Genomic DNA, 14,364 nt, shown 5'->3' on the forward strand with positions numbered 1-14,364 from the left:
TGAAAATATGGCAGATAAGAAACATAAGTGTTCTTGATATTGTGTTTTGTCATATCGAGCAGCCAAAGATTGAAATCCTAAGAAACAATTTTCTGTTGAAATGAAACAGCTTGGCCTTGTGAACCCTGGAGGAAAATAACCTCGCTGTTCCAGGCAGAATATATATAACAGAAGAACTGAATAAGTTAAATAGACAAGAGCACGAGCCATGTCACTTTTCCATTTACTGGCCTTTGGGGTGAGCGCTTCAAAATCCTCATAAAGGTGACTTGTTATATTCCTGAAGCGTGCATGGTGCATTGTGATAATAAACAAAACAAAAAAACAGTTAGGCAACAGTTTATTTTAAGGTTACAGTGTAATTATATATTTAAGAACTGAATAATAATAATAATAATTAACAAAATGCCCTTACTATAGGGTTAGGGTAAGATTAGGATTTGGTTGAGGGTTAACTGCATGAAGGCTAATTATGCCTAATTTACTCTATTTACTATTGTAACATAATGTAACAATGACACTGTAAAATAAAGTGTTACCAAAAAAACTAAGTGTGGTTTGAAATTTAGATCCTCGCCATTTCCTTATAAGGAGGGCACGAGGAATGATACGGACCATAATGAGTTGAATGTCACAAAAGCAATTAACATGTCCCGGTATTAGAGTTCACCGTGGGATGATGACAACTGTATCATTATCAAAGTCATCATCCCGCCGTCGGCTTGAGGGACACATTAAAATCAAATTAAACAATGCGGCGCCATGGCCCGAAAAACGAGACGCTCCATGAGCGCTTGAATTCTGGCAATTAGCTTTTGGCTCTGTGATTCTTAAATGCCAGAAGACAAAGTTGAGTGGCGTGAATTCATTTCACGAAAAGGTCACGAGGTGCCAAAAATATGTTGATTTGAACGGAATTACCATTTAAATCACAAAACACATTTCCCCCTCCATCCGCGGCGCACTGGAGCCTGCCGTAAACTGTTCGACAGGAACAATAAGCTTCTCTGGAGCAGAAAAGTCATTAAACCTCGCTGTAGCTCAAATGGAGACTCTTCTAAAACGTTTTTAGAGGCATGGTGGTGCAGAGAAATGCCAGGCCTATCATCGCTCGCGTGTTCTTCAGCGTTTTTCACCTCTGAAAGGGCCCATTTTTTTTACTTTAACTCTGACAATCTTTCACGGTCACTTCTAACTTACCCTCATATATTTAGAGATGACTGACACGGTCGACTCACATGTAAAAGTAAATTGAACTTTTCGTTCCTATAAAACAGCCTCCTGACCAGTGGGGGGTTTCAATGGAAAATGCTCGGATAACACTTGATTTTAAGATGACGTAGTTACACGTTACTACACATGTACTTACTGTAACATTAAATTATGCATAAATACAAGTAACTAACACTAACCCTAACGTAACTCTATAGTAAGAACATGTAGTTAATATAATTGGTGTAAGTACAATGCAACTACATCACCTTAAATATAAAGGGTTACACTTTATTTTAAGGTGTCTGTGCTACAGTGCAATTATACATTTAAGTTCTGAGTAATGAGAATTAATTAATTAATTACATGTACTTATAGGTAAGGGGAGGAGGAGGAGGAGGAGGGTTTGATTTAAGATTACTTGCATGTAATAATGCATTATTTACTATAGTAACTACATGTAACACTTGTAACAAAGGTACTTAATTAAAGTGTTACCAAATAAAGTGTAACCAACTCTCAAATTTTGCCCCTGAATTGTGAGAAAGTACTTTCAGACTTGATTCAGAAAAAGAGACATAATTTTGAAGGCTCTACAATGCAGTCCATTCTGAGGTCCGATGACATATTTTTACCATAATCACTGCTGTTTAATGTGGAATCAACATGTTTGCTATAAAAACACGTACAGCAGACTCTGCAAAGCATCACGAGACGAGAGACAGTTAAACTCCCTCATGTCTCAAAGCACATTACATTGCAAAAATAATGAACACCAATAACTTAAAGAGCTCCTGAACACCTGACTGCTGCAGATTTCGCCGGTTATAGTGTTGCCATTAAAACGCATAAATTTGAGTCACGAATCGCTCCGAGTTTAACATCACGGGTTTCCATCTCTTCCAGATTATGGTGACCGCAGCATAAGCTGGTGGTTTTGGTTCAGGAGGAACTGTAGCTGCTGTTCGGTGACTGACGTCTGTCTAAATGCCAGTTCACACAGAACAACGCATTAACCAACTGCGTTAATATGAGACGCAGGTCAGTGGACCGAAAAAAGCGCAAGGTCTCGAAACAATTTTTTAAAAAAGTTTAAAGGTATAGTGGAGGATTTTCTTTTTCCGGGTGGGTAGCCTATACTATTGGTCCACCTAAGTGTCAATCATTCTGGTGATATGTTTACGTAAGGCCGTCGTACGTGCTCGTCCCTATGTAGTTTTCGCTTTCTGCGCATGCGCACTTTCAGGTGTATTATGTGTGATGAGTTACGGTTTCAGCCATTCCTTTGAAAATGGCTGAGGGTCGAAAGAGAAAAAATGTATACGAAGTGTATGATAAGAAGAGAAAGGCCACAGTATATAGAAACAAGACCAGAGTGATTTTGGGTGAATATTTCACATGCTGGCGTGCGCTAAAACCTCAGGTTTGGCTTCCCACTGATGCTGCAGTCACGAAGATTCAACTAGACAGGTAAAGTTTGTCATGCTATTTGGAGAAATCCATTTAAAATCACTGCTAGTAAAAGTTAATGTAAGCTATGATTAGCGATGCTAGCCCTGGCACAAGTCATGCACCGCGTAGACACGGTAAACATCTCAATTTGTCTTAAGTAGCCTTATGACCAAATGGTAAATGGTATCACGCTGAAATATTCTAAAACCTTGTGTGTTCATTTTCGATAATTACAATGTGTTCACCATAGTATTTATTACACAAATGCAACAAGCTACTTCTCCATTGCATATCATGTCTTGAGTCCTCGGTCACTCAACACGTTTAATAGGCGTTCGCTCTCGGGAGCAAATAGAGTGTTGCGCCGCATGTGCATTTTTAACAAAATTGGAGAGGGCGGGTCTTCTCTAAAATTCGGAAAGATCCTCCGCTATACCTTTAACTTATTTTAACTTGAGCACTGCGTTTTTAGAATGGCGTGTCATGCGGAAAAGACGAGCATGCAACGGTTAAAGACGTCCGTCTAGCGCGTGTTTACATTGGAAAAACAATGGAAAAGTAGCAGTAGTGGAATAGAAAATTCAGGCCAAATGCATTGATTGGATGAACATTTTATGGTCCTATGCCTTCCAGAGACAATATACACACATAAATACATTTAGAGCACTTAACTTCGTGATTGCTATCAGGATGTGAAGAGACTTTCAACCAGTATAACAAATAATGTTTCTAGAACAAATCGCCTCCCCTGCCCCTTTAAATTTTATCCTCAAATACTAAGTACTATTACAAGGCATTAAATAGTGTGTTGCACATTTTGCCGGCATTGACCATTGCTTACAGAAGGTATTTTGCAGTTCAAAAATGACACAAGAGCATTCGAACACCCGATTTAAGAAGAGGAACTAAAATGATAGGGCAGTTTGTAGTCCTTGCAGCCTCCGAGTGGGAGTTAAAATACTGCCTGACCTTCATATAATTTAGCCCTCATACTAGATCCATCCCATAACATCTGACACACGGATTTACGGTGAGTTGATGTTTTAGGTGATACGCCATTGGAAATCGATGTAACGGCAAACAGACTTACCAAACCCACTGATTCCCGCAAGTGCTCGATAATTATGGTAATTACATAGCTTTCGCAATACAGCGTCTTGAGAGGAGAGCGACCGCATCCCATGACCCTTTCACCAGCGATATACGGTCTGTTTTCAGGCCGACGGGGGCTAAAAGGGGGGTTGGAGTTAATGCCGGCGTAGCTCTAGCATGTACCCGTGGCTCTATCTCATGTGGAAATCATACAAAGCATCCTGCAGCCCGCAGACTCATTTTATGGGCTCATCCATTACCACTCTGTCATTGTTAATTGTCTTCTTTTTACCTCTGCAGGATTCTCCAAATTGGTGCTATCGAATGTGACAGGGGGAAGAGCATTAACCATCTGACAAGATGATATCTGCGTTCAATTTCCTTTTCTGCGCTGATATATACCTGCAGCACATCATTTTCCTCTCTGTCATAAAGAGAGCAATAAATCAGAGGTGCTTATGGAGGCACGGCAGAAAACAGGGCCGGTGGATTTGTGTCCCCAGCGCTGGCTATTAGGACGCCATTACCGCCACGTTCTGCTCCTTCAAACAAAAATGATCAAGCTTAATGCCGCTGAGATTAGGGAGATTAAGAGGGAAAGAGAGAACGACGGTCTCCTCCAAACAATCCGCGCTTAACTCGATAAAAGAAACGCCGTCTTTCTCCTTTCTCCTCTCGTTGACACTATTATCCATCTGTTTGGGCGAAATTGCTGTATCATGGTATAAATCTGAGATACAAGTGACACATCCTCTAAAATAAAAGGGAACATTAACTGCTCTATCTTCCCCGGGCCCTGGGATCTGCCGGCTGTAAGCTCACTCAAGTGTGGTGGCTTTTACTGGACTACAGACAATTATCCTTTACTCCTCTCCTCTCCCAAGACAAACGGCCGGGGCTTCATCGAAAATGATTGCAAATAGATTTTACAAAATGTCTGCTGCTAGATTGCTGCCATAGATTATTTCACTCAAATGGATGGAAGTTGAATAACATTTAAAAAAAAAGAAAAGAAGAAAAGACAATCTATGAATCAATCACAATATTTTGAATAGCAGAAATGCAAAGCATCGGATGTGTGATATAAGTGTGTAATATATATGTAGCCTATATAAGTGTATTACGCATAGCCTAGTTTTGATTGATGGGAACAAAAATGTCGTCATATGATAGATCTCACAAAACCTCTTTTAGAGGCTCTTAACCTTCTACGGAACTAATTATGAAATCACAGCTAGAAAAAAAAATAAACGACTATATTTTACATATATCTAAGGCAAAAATCATTTTTCAAACTTAGTTTTCTACGTCTGACCTTTGATCTTTTTTTTTTTTAGGGTGCCATCATTTATAACTGACTTTGCCCTATTAGGTTCAGTTATTTTTGGCAAATTGTCTGGAAGTTAAATAAACTATTTTTTTAAAAAGAAGACAATCTATAAATCAATCACAATATTTTGAATAGCATAAATGTAATGAATCAGATGTGTAAAATAAGTGTGTAATCTGTGTGTGTGTGTGTGTGTGTATATAGCCTATATAAGTGCTATAAAACGCATAGTCTAGTTTGGATTGATGGCAAACATGTCAACAGATGATAGATCTCACAAAACCTCCTAGAGATCTTTAAAAAGAGGTTCTTAACCCTCTATGGAACTAATTATGAAATCACAAATGACATGTGACATATATCTAAGGCTAAATCTTTTTCCAAAATTAGTTTTCTACATCTGACCTTTGATCTTTTTTTTTTTTTAGGGTGCTGTCATTAATAACTGACTTTGCCCTATTTGGTTGAGTTAATTTTGGCAAATTGTCTGAAACTTCACACACATGCTGTACATTCAAATGCATTTTCAATATCTGAAAGTAGTGGAAAGCTCTTAGTGTTTAAAAAAACAAAAAAAACAAAACATAGTTTCTTTCTTAGAATTCCAAAGGAATAATTGTGGCATTTTAGTGAAAATCAACAAGACTCTTATTTTTCCAGTGTTTCCTTCCACTGTTCTTTTCCATACTTAGTTTCCACACGTAACTTGGTTTTGACCTGTTTGACCTCAGTTTTGAAGCATTTGCTTGTCAGTGTAGTGAGGCCAATATGCAGTGGCATCTTTCCTGACCTCTGGTTGTAGTATAGATCAGATCTTCCAAACTAGGATAATGTACCAAAATGTGCCGCTTTTCCACGCTGTCTTCTATAAAACTTATACCATCAACCTAAAACACATCAGGCAAAAAGGCTATCATACTGCCTGCCAGTACTGAACAATGTATCCCCTAAAAGGAATTTGTGATTTATGCACAACACACAGATTTCTTTTGTCCATGGGTTATTGGTTTTTACAAAATGTACCTCATTTTTCCCCTCCCAAAAAAATTAAAAAATGTAATTTATATGTAGCTATTCCTAACCTAACATATCCCATTCACTTCCTTGTTGCCAAAAATTTCAAGCACAGGGCACAAATACTTTTTTTTTTTATTATTATTTATTGTTTATCATATGATAATACTAAAATGTATTTAAAAAAATGATATTATTGTATTTTAAATGCATATTTCTTTGCATAATTTGTAAATGACAGCATAAAAATCTTGCATTTTTATTTTTAATGCATAAAAAATTCACAAACGCGAATATCGAAGGGGTTGTTCACAATGACTAAGGTCTAATTAAGGACTACAATTACCACAAGTAATCGTGTTGAGGACGAGGTTCGATTTATGAGTTAAGAGAGAGTTCCGAAAGAATTTTCAAATGAATCACTCTTTTGAATCGGTTCTTTAAGATAGGAAAACGGTCTGCATTGATTGGTTGGTGATTAAGCCTGAATCATTCGAACAGATCAATCACAGTCAATCGTAAGTTTTCTCTCTCAATCAAACGAAAAACCGCTTTTCTTCCGCTTTTTTTATTTTTATTGAACATTGAACAACATTACAAAAAACAGGCATAACCAAACCTGCAAATGAATCCTGTCGGTTCGCCAGCGATGACGAAGTTACTTCAGCACCTGCACGTGCAGCCAGTGCTCGCGACTCTGCATGGAAAACACATTTTTTACAACTAAAAGAATGTCAAATATCGTTCAGTGGCATATCAAATTACCATCTAGCCATTAACATCGATATCACAACCATGCTACTACTGCCACAGGTAAGCGAATAATAATAATACAAAACAATCCTGTTGTATAGGCTACAGTATATATATAACGTTGGTAGACAAGTTATTTCACTGTATTATTATATCACACATAGCCTACATATTATAGCCTATTACATAAAACTATTTGATCAAATTATAGCTTCTACCTTCTACAAATTACTAGGCTATACTGTACAACATTTTTTTTGCCTCAGTGAACTTATAGAAGGCTGTAAAAAGTCTTTATTAATATTTAATTAATATCATCTTTAGATATTTTTTTGGCAAACAAACTGGCAAACAAAACTGCTGCTAGTCTGTGCAAGATTAACGTTAGCATTTACCGGAGTTTAATGTTTGTATTTCTTGAAAAGTTTTCCATTGTTTACCAAAACTGGACTAAAGCAAGAATAACTTTCCTCGTCAGTATTCCTTACACTGCGGTTATATAAACACAAAAAATATATTCTAGACAGTTTTCTTCAGTGAAGACAGTGAAGTAGGTAAGAATCTATTACTGGACTTTGGTCTCTCTCACACACATAAACACACAGACTGTGATGGTGGAGAATAAAACACATCCAGCTCAAACCAAGAGAGCAAATTCAGCATAAGACTCATGTACATTTATTGTGTTTGTTCTAGATACCTAAAACATCCATGCATGACTCCATCCATCTCCGTTTGTAGCGCTGTAGATTTGCTCAAGATGAGATGAAGATATGCAAAAAAAATATATATATATTTGACACAAACGTGCAGAAATTGTGCTGAATTGTAACAATGACTAAATTGAAGCATTGCTTGACTGGTTTTCATTTCCTAAATATAGGAATTACATCTGTTCATGGCTCTTCATCAAACGTTTGACATCTCTTGTGTTTTTCATCTCTCTGTACTGAAATGTTCTGCGCAGAGACGATAAGCTCTCTTAATTTTTAGGTTGGCGTGAGGTTAACCCAGAGATGAATGACTGACACATGATTGAGGGTAAAGAAGAGTGTGTGCACTGCTGTGGGCGGTAGTATTGATCCACCGCTTTCAATTAGGACTCTCATCTACATATTCACCTTAATATTCAGCGTGCATAAGCGTTCTGTAGCATTCTTTACATGCTGAGAGTAATGTGAGGGCATATCCATCAGGTTCCTGCTCAAGTCAGCACTGACCGACTGCTAAAGGCATCGGAGGTTCTCCTGATCCACAACACAGATATATACCATTTTACTCTTTAAAAAAAAAACACTTCAAAAGGTGAAGCAAGGAATAGTTCAGCCAAAACTGAAAATCATCACGAAAAGCCAAAAGTATGGCTTTTTGAATTTCTCAAAACACAAAAATAGAAGAACCAATATAACCTCGCTCCAAGTTTGTCATGTTCAAATGAGATACTACAGCAGAAGATTTTCAGTGTCTTGTAACAAAACATTCAGTCTTTTCTTCATACAAAGCTTTTGCATGGCTTCAGAAGGCTTAGGGCCTCATTTATAAAATGCACGTACAATCGAATTTGATCCTAAAAATCCATTTTTTTTAGGATAAAAATCCAAATGAGCAACTACATGACAATTATGTCATTAAAATTCATTAATTATATATGATTTCCCGGAAAAAAATATGAATATACTTTCACTTACTCATGATGACGATGAGTGCTCCTAAAACATAAATTGATGTTTGTGGGCGGTCTGTAGGTGGAGTTTATGCGCTTGTTCACGTTGTGTTTGATTTTCAGATGAACTGCAATTTATAAACTGAGATGCATTTAGGAAAAACATTTTTTTTGCATATGGACATTTTATAAATCGTTCGTAGGAACATTTTGAAAATTGTCGTACATTCAAATTTAGGATCATTCTATGCACTTCTTTATAAATGAGGACTTTTTTTTATAGTGCTTTTGTTTTGCATTTTCGTTTTCTGGGAAAGAGCAGCATGAACATTCTTTCAAATCAATCTTTTTTCAATCTTTTTTCCAAGAAAGTCAGTCACACAGATTTAGAATAACATGAGGGTAAAGAATGATGACCGAATTTTCTTCTATGATCAAACTACACTTTATTAAAAATAAAATAAAAATTGTGTTTTTTTGGCAGTGATGCTGTAGAAGAATCATTTTTGGTTCCCTAAAGAATCTTTCAGTGAACAGTTCTTAAAGTCCCCCTGTGGTGAAAATCAAGCTTTTAATGTTGTTTATATGTCTATGTGGTGTTTTTAATATGCTTTAAGATAAACCATGTGTAAATTCATGAGTCAAACAGCATTGACACGAGTATTTTCTCCTTAAAACCGAGACAGTCTCAAAAACAGAGTTTGAAATCGCTGGTGTTTCTGACGTCACAAACTACCTTGTAACCAATCAGATCAACGTGTGATCGCCAACGAGTGGATCTCTGAGCTGAGTGAGTGAGTGGAGGCGGGGCTCATTTGCATATATTCATAGAACCGCGTGTACTAAATGAGGCAAGAGTGTATTCAAGCTACGAAACTAAAAAACATTTTAATATGGCATTTCGGTGATCAAAGGTGAGTTTTAAGGGACTTTATAAGAACCATTTTTTTCTTAGTACTACAAAATACTCACTGTTTAGTGTATTTTGCATGTGCCAGCACATCTTCTCTCTATTACTTGGTTTGAGGAATGCTTACATGCAGCTCATAATGTTTTGTTTTTAGGTTCACTTTTGTATTTTCTTCCCAGACAGAAATACCGGGTGTCTGAAAGCAGTCTGTAAGTCATCATTACTGCTGAGCTGGGCATGGACCGCTGCTCTGGGTGAGGAGGGAGCTGATGAACTGAGACCACAACACAACTCCTCAATGCTGCGCTCATTTCACCTCTTATACGATCTGTTATCCACAAGGCCGGTGCTCAGGTAACCAGCGCCTAGTAAAAACACTACACTCCCATCACTTGTGGCCTTGACACCTAATGTGGCTGCACAAAGAGCCATCTTCACTGTAAAAATGAGCTAACTGCTCAAAAGACACAATGGAAGTCTAAAACATCCTCTTTTATTGTGGGCTAAACATCTCCCTTGGGCCTGGCAGTTTGGGGTTTGAGAAATCGGAGGCTTTGTCCCGCAGTTATAGTTCATTATTATAGTAGTGCTCCGACTGAAGAGGAAACATATGCCAGTCACAGTCATCTAATTAGCTCAATAATCCTACAATGGGCACAGGCTAAATACTGTAGTCCTGGAGGAGGTAAACATTCGCTACTGTAACACTAATGGCACAGAAGATCCGCCAGGTACTGCTTTACAGGCTTATTCCCTATGGCCCGGCATAATTAATAGCTTTACAGTCTTCAAGGCCATAATGCTCATCAGTTATTAATTAGAAATTCATTTTGCTGAATAAATAACGCTGATGATTGATGATGAAAGTTGTAATTGGGCTCTGCGAGAGAGTCTCGCGGGAGAAGTCTCGCAGAGAAACACAATCCCAGTCGAGGAGTTCCAGTACGCTGGGCCAGACACACGGGGAGATCGTTCTGCTGAGACCGGGCTAACCGCCACAAATGAGACTTAGCAGAACCACGTTCATCAGGGGTTCTCTAACCTTAGTAGAGATGAAACTGTAGTTCTGATTAGTACGGTTCTTAAAACTAATGTTTAGCGCAATTTGATGTAGAACATCTGTAACATCTGAAAAGTCTACAGTTGGACGCTGATGAATTCTTTGTCTGTTGACATTGGGACTGCATGATTACGAACCGTGCTTGACATTAATATTTTTTTGCTCAGCAGCCCTTGTGTCTAGTAGGGCTGCACAATATATCAAAATTATCGAAATATCGCAAATATATTTATATAAATCGCAACGGCTTGCAATAACTGGGGTCATGAAAAAAAGACTGAATAACTTTTGTAGCTTTAATAAGAATCAATATATTTAATTCATACAGTGAAAAAACTAAGCAGTGTTTTTTTTATTTACATTTGATTATTCAGTTGCTGCTGTCTAATAAACCTAATGTAGGATAACCTGAAACCCTGAACCCTGTGGTTTACACTGATGTTAAAATAACACTTCTTATGTTACAGTAAAACACTGTTCACGTTCAGAAGTTGTAGGATTGTTTTCTAGACACAAAAAGAATGTGAAACACGTATGTAGGTTATATCATTTAAAATATATTTTAAAGATAATTTTAGTTTATTTTACACACTTTAAGCATTATCGAATCGCATATCTAATATCGCATTATTTAATGAGTTATCGCATATCGCATTTTTCTTCAATATCGTATCGTAAAGTTACTAGCCACTCAGCATTTTCACTGGCCACAATTTTGGCATTGATACCATGAAGAAAAACTTCGATACAGATATTTTTTATATTATCTCTAATGTGGCAGCAGGATTATTAGGCTGCTGTCACTTTAAGACCTGAAGCACGGATCCATTACACTGTTATACATGCGTTTTCTTTCTCAACTGTTTATTTCACTTAAAACATAACTGAATGTGTTTACGTGAATACTTGCCAAGACCGGCATTTTGACATTCTTTTGTGTGTATTTGACTGTTTAAGAGCAACAGGCAACGAAAAATAACTTAATTTTTTTGTACTAAGAGATGGCTTTATGTGCACTAAATTATCTGAGGGAATGAGTAAAATTATGTGCAAGACTCACAATCCCACCCTGAAATTAAAGCCTTGTAACAGCAACAATTTTCATCCAGAGCAAATTAAATGAGAGAGAGAAAGAGCAGCTGGTATTTTGTGTCTATTCTGCGTAAAATTAAAGCGTTTGAGTATCGATATTTTTGACAACACTACATTGCACTCAGGTTATGACTTCAGATGCCTTTTCAAAAGACTACAATTGAAAAATGTGCCAAAGTGACTATTAAGAGTGTCTGCGTTACACGCCACCGCTGAAATACACACGCATTTGGCAGGTCTTAATGTCAAGCCCTGATTACGACCTATTAATATTTATGTTTAATGCAATTTTCCTGTTGCTGAATCAGTAGCTTGCAGTGTATATTGGATATTAAGGCGTGATCAAATATTTTAATTTCTCAGCTCATTTTTTTACATCCAAAATCCAATGAGAACCTGTGTTTTCGGGAGTTTAGCTTAAAGAGTTAAAAAGTTTCCCATCCAGATTTCGCTCATATTCCGCTCATATTCAAGTTGGTCACGCAAACCAACTGAAAGCAGCTTCATTTGAAAGTGACTTCTGTCCGAGCTGTGCTTCCTACATCCCAACGCTATTGACATTTTTGTGCCTTTCGCTGAAATATTGCTAATGTGTCAGCATCTTTACACCATATAGTGATCTGCGCAACATCTAGTGAAACAAAAATGACAGACAATGCTTGTCAAGTAAATCTTTTTTGATTCAGACGGAACTGGAGAAGCTCTGGTACTAATTACTTTACCCCACCTCTCCATGTTAAACTAGTCCAGTCCGAATAGGACTAATGCTTGTCAAGTAAACGAGGGTCAGATGTTTTCAGTGGTTGGTTACATTTTGGCTTCAATTAGTTAATCATGGCATCATGATTGTGCAGCCATAACAGACAAATCAGTGCGGCTGATGTTTAGGTAAAGATCAAGGTTGCTCTTTTCAGCTCATTAGCTGTACGATACTGTCGCGCAGGTAATGCGTATAATCGTGCAGGTACTGTAGAGGACGATTGCTTGGCACTTCACCGCTGGACTGATGGTCTTCGAGTAGAGCTGGCTCCAGGAGAACACAGGTAAACTATGCTAAGAGGTGATCCTCGAACCATTTCATCTGCACTCTTCTCGCATCAATATTTGCAACAAAAGGCTGCGGAAACAACAATGGCATTACGGCACTGTATACTTAATCGCAGAAACGTCATGGTTGCTAAGTTACTAAGTCCCCGGGGGCCGGCGCACTCTCTTTAAGTGACGGAGAGGAGCAGTGAAAACTCCAGCCCTCTATGCTTCACTATCGATTTTACACCGGAGATCCCAGCACTGATGATAGGCTTCTGATATATTTTCCTGCTGCAGCCGGTCCCTCTGAGCTTTGCAAGAAAAATATCTGTCAATATGCTCCTATTATGATCTCTTGATCTGTGGCGATAAAAACTTTAAGCGTCGGCCCTTATTGGAGAATAATGGGTCTGACTATTCAATATCAATTGCGATTTAGGAGTTTTCACAGTATTGTTTTGTCGGAGAGAAGCGTAACCCTAGGTGGGAAGCTGTGGGCCTCATTAGTTTGATTGACTTGCCGCGGAGCACGATGTGCTGTGACATCACTGGGCTCCGTAGTAAACCACGTCTGATGGCCTGGTCTCGTCTCTGGCGTTTCACAGACCCGCGCCACTCTCGACGCCCTATTAGCAATTTATAATGGTGATCAAAAAGTAGTCAGCGCCGAATCAACACAACTGTCTCCGCGCCGCACTAATTGGCCTGTGTTCTTTTCTGATAAATGGCTTGTGACTAGCATGGGGTCCCTCGGATTTCGACGCCTCTAATGGCCCACGATAACTAGATTTACCAACAGATACCGGGTCAAGGAACAGGGATGGGGTGCAAAAAATGTTAATTAATATCAATAATGGCCAATTATGAGTTTGACAGAGGGATCTGTGCATTTGCTCTGGTGACTCCGGGCCAGGTTGAAGAGAAGCGCTGCAAAATTAGCATAACAGTGTATGCCCACTCCACGGAGGAGCCTAGCAAACATCTGCTGTGTTAGAAATTCAAATCCGCTCCCTGTTAGCAGCGCTGGTTGTAGCTGCATAATCAGCCATTCTTCTTAGGCCATTTTGACGGCGCTAACAATGCCCTGGTGACCGGGGGGGGCCTCCCCTCTGGGCCCTCCAATCAGATCGGCCCCGGCTGTACCCGCCACTGCGCAGGAGTCAAAGAGCACTTCGGGGACTGGCTTTGTGCGGCAAACACTAATCCTTTTCACCCGTTTCACCGCCTAGCACTTAAACAGACAGGCTTTAATCAAATTTAAACATGCATTTGGAGGCTGAATGGGGTGTAAATGACATATTAATTGACAGGCTTTTCTGTAGAGCCTCTGCTGACTAAACACTTCTGCCCTCTTTTTGTGTAATTAATCACTAGAGCTGGATTATGCACTATTAAACTCCGCGTTCAGTGTCAGCGGTGGATAAATAAAGGAGTCCGATATCGCCTAGCGGAGTTCCCCAATACAAGCAAAAGTGCCTTACGTATTTATTGTTAGGCTTGTAAACCACAGAGGGCCCGTGACCGCATTATCCAGTGCGCTTCCACATGCATATCAACATTTTGCTCACAAACCCAAATATTGTCCTGTTTTCTGAGCGTCTGGTTAATCTATTGTAACGCAGCAGCAGTGTGACCGTATTGACCAAATTGGACCATATGACAAGCGGTGTACATGTCAGAGTCTAGGAGGAGTGGTAGGTCCCAGAGGAGAGCCTTTAAAGAGCTGATAGAGCGGCCCAGCTGTGGGAAACCTGCTC

Source organism: Siphateles boraxobius, unplaced genomic scaffold (genome assembly GCF_051911475.1).
Source record: "Siphateles boraxobius isolate OS27281-9 unplaced genomic scaffold, OSU_SipBor_1 59, whole genome shotgun sequence".
NCBI classification, from domain to species: Eukaryota; Metazoa; Chordata; class Actinopteri; order Cypriniformes; family Leuciscidae; genus Siphateles; species Siphateles boraxobius.